Here is a 2,500-nt window from a genome sequence, read left to right on the forward strand (position 1 = left end):
CTCATTAGCGATAAATGCCCCAATAAACGTCAATTACTAGATATTAATTGGATAAGAGCATTATTCATGGGTATTATTGCAGTCCACCCGGTAAACAGAAAATGGGGTCCGTTTTCTTTTTGCTGGGTGTACTGATGATTGCTTCCTGTGTGTGTGTGTGTGTGTGTGTGTGTGTGTGTGTGTGTGTGTGTGTGTGTGTGTGTGTGTGTGTGTGAGAGAGAGAGAGAGAGAGAGAGAGAGAGAGAGAGAGAATGGGGAGGGAGGGAGGGAGGAAAGGAGAAATATGATAAGTGTCTTCTCCCCTCTTACTTCCTCCTCTCTCTCTCTCTCTCTCTCTGACGTCACGTAGTAATAAAACGCCCTGCGTTCCGCCTGTCAACACATCCCTGGTTTGTTGAGAGAGAGAGAGAGAGAGAGAGAGAGAGAGATGTGTTTCATACCAACTCCTATTTGTACACACACACACACAGCCATAGAGTCGATCATCCCTAGTTAAAACAAGCCATAAAAGACCAAACGGGGAACGTATGGCTTTTCCTTTAGCGCCTTATCCCGTCCCACACACCTCCTCATACTCCCTACTTCTCCCTTATACATGGGTAGATGGGTAGATAAGTAGGTAGGTAGGTGGGTATTAAGTGGGTAGGTTGGTGGGTAAGTGATATGATTATGTAAAGGGAGGTAGATGGATTGGTAAGTAGACGGGTAGGTGGGTAGATGGAAAGGTGGGTAATGAGTAGATGGGTAGATGTGTATTAGGTGGGTTGGTGAGTAGATGGGAAGGTGGGTAATGGGTAGATGTGTATTAGGTGGGTCGATTGGTGGGAAGGTGGGTATTAGGTGGCAGATGGGTAGATGAGTAAATGGATATTAGGTGGGTAGGTAAGTAGATGGGTATTAGGTGGGCTGATGGGTGGGTAAATGGGTAGACAGATAGATGGGGTGGTGGGTTCGCGGGGCATTGGGTGGGAACGTGGGCATAGTTGTTGACGTCCGTGTGTGTGTGTGTGTGTGTGTGTGTGTGTGTGTGTGTGTGTGTGTGTGTGAATAAAAGTATCTGATCTGCTTTTCTGTATGATTTCTTGAGAGAGAGAGAGAGAGAGAGAGAGAGAGAGAGAGAGAGAACCTCCACACACACACACCATACTTATTATTAAATTATTCTGCTTCAATATATTTCTCAACTATATTTCAGAATTCAGAAAACAATAACTTAGTAAAAATATAAAGAAAATTCCATAGAAGTTAATTATTTACATTTATTATTAACTGTTATTTATGTGACCTTAATTCCTCCTTCCTGTAAAGTTTCCCTCAATTCAAAACAATAAGGAAAGTGTTTGGAAATTGGCGTTGGCACAGATGCATATATTTCACGGTTTATTTGTGGTGTTTGTCTCTCTCTCTCTCTCTGACACACACACACACACACACATTTTCACTATCACTCTCCCTTACTTATATAAGCACATTTTCTCTCTCTCTCTCCCTCTCTCTCTCTCTCTCTCTCTCTCTCTCACACAGGCTCACATACACTCATCTCCACCATCACTCTCCCTTAGACACATACACATTCTCTCTCTCTCTCTCTCTCTGAACACCCTCTTGTCTGCCCCTGAGAAATGAATACCTGAACACAGACCCTCCCTTTACATCCCTTGGCGCCTTCCTTCCTCCCTTCCCTCCCTTTGTCGAGGGAGGGAGGGAGGAAGCGAGGGAGAGAGAATGATAGACAGAAAGACATACAAGTGACAGACAGATAGACAGATATGTAAACCGGAAGGCACGCCGATCGACACGCACTTTGAGTATGTAAGACTTTATAAAATGTTTCTCTGTGTATATATGTATATATGTATAAGGAAATATATTCCATGTGTGTAAGCTATACAAATGCGTATAAATGAATGCAAGTACGTATGTATGAATGTATGCATATAGTAGGTAGGTAGACAGAAAGGAAGGTAAGTAGGTAGAAAGACAGGTAGGTAGTAAGTCGGCAGGTAGGAAGAAAGGAAGAGAGGAAAGGAAGACAGCAGGAAATTAGATCTAGACTGTGATGGAGAGAGAGATAAGCAAACAGGAAGGAAGGAAGACAGGAAGGTAGATGGATGGATGGATGGAAGGAAGGAAGTGATGAAAGAAGTATTTAATTTCATTGTTGTTTTCAGACTATACTAATTACATGAGAGAGAGAGAGAGAGAGAGAGAGAGAGAGAGAGAGAGAGAGAGAGAGAGTCTAGAAAATATAAAAACGGCAAAAACTGACTACCACTAAAAACGAAATGACCAGTTCCCCCCCGCCAGCTCTCTCTCTCTCTAACCCTTGAAGGTGACTGAAAGGCCGCTTGAAAGAAACTAATGCTATGTAAACAGAGAGGAAATTTTAGAAGGTGAGTAGGGTAGAGTGAGATGAAGGGTTGGGAATGGTTGGGAAAGATGTAACTCACTCACTCACTCTCTCTCTCACACACACACACACACAATCTACTCACTTCCT

At 43.1% G+C, this 2,500-nt stretch overlaps 1 protein-coding gene and 1 long non-coding RNA gene across 5 annotated transcripts in view; one reads left to right on the forward strand and one right to left on the reverse strand.

Annotated features, from left to right (window-relative positions):
- Positions 1-2,500, reverse strand: part of LOC145408474 (uncharacterized) — a 398,402-nt gene that overhangs the window by 168,668 nt on the left and 227,234 nt on the right. The window lies entirely within an intron of this gene.
- Positions 1-2,500, forward strand: part of LOC145408479 (uncharacterized) — a 152,614-nt gene that overhangs the window by 17,102 nt on the left and 133,012 nt on the right. The gene's annotated exons all lie outside the window — the stretch shown is intronic.

The sequence above is a fragment of the Coenobita brevimanus genome, chromosome 77 (genome assembly GCF_032717465.1).
Source record: "Coenobita brevimanus isolate Jiangsu-jjx chromosome 77, ASM3271746v2, whole genome shotgun sequence".
Lineage (NCBI taxonomy): Eukaryota > Metazoa > Arthropoda > Malacostraca > Decapoda > Coenobitidae > Coenobita > Coenobita brevimanus.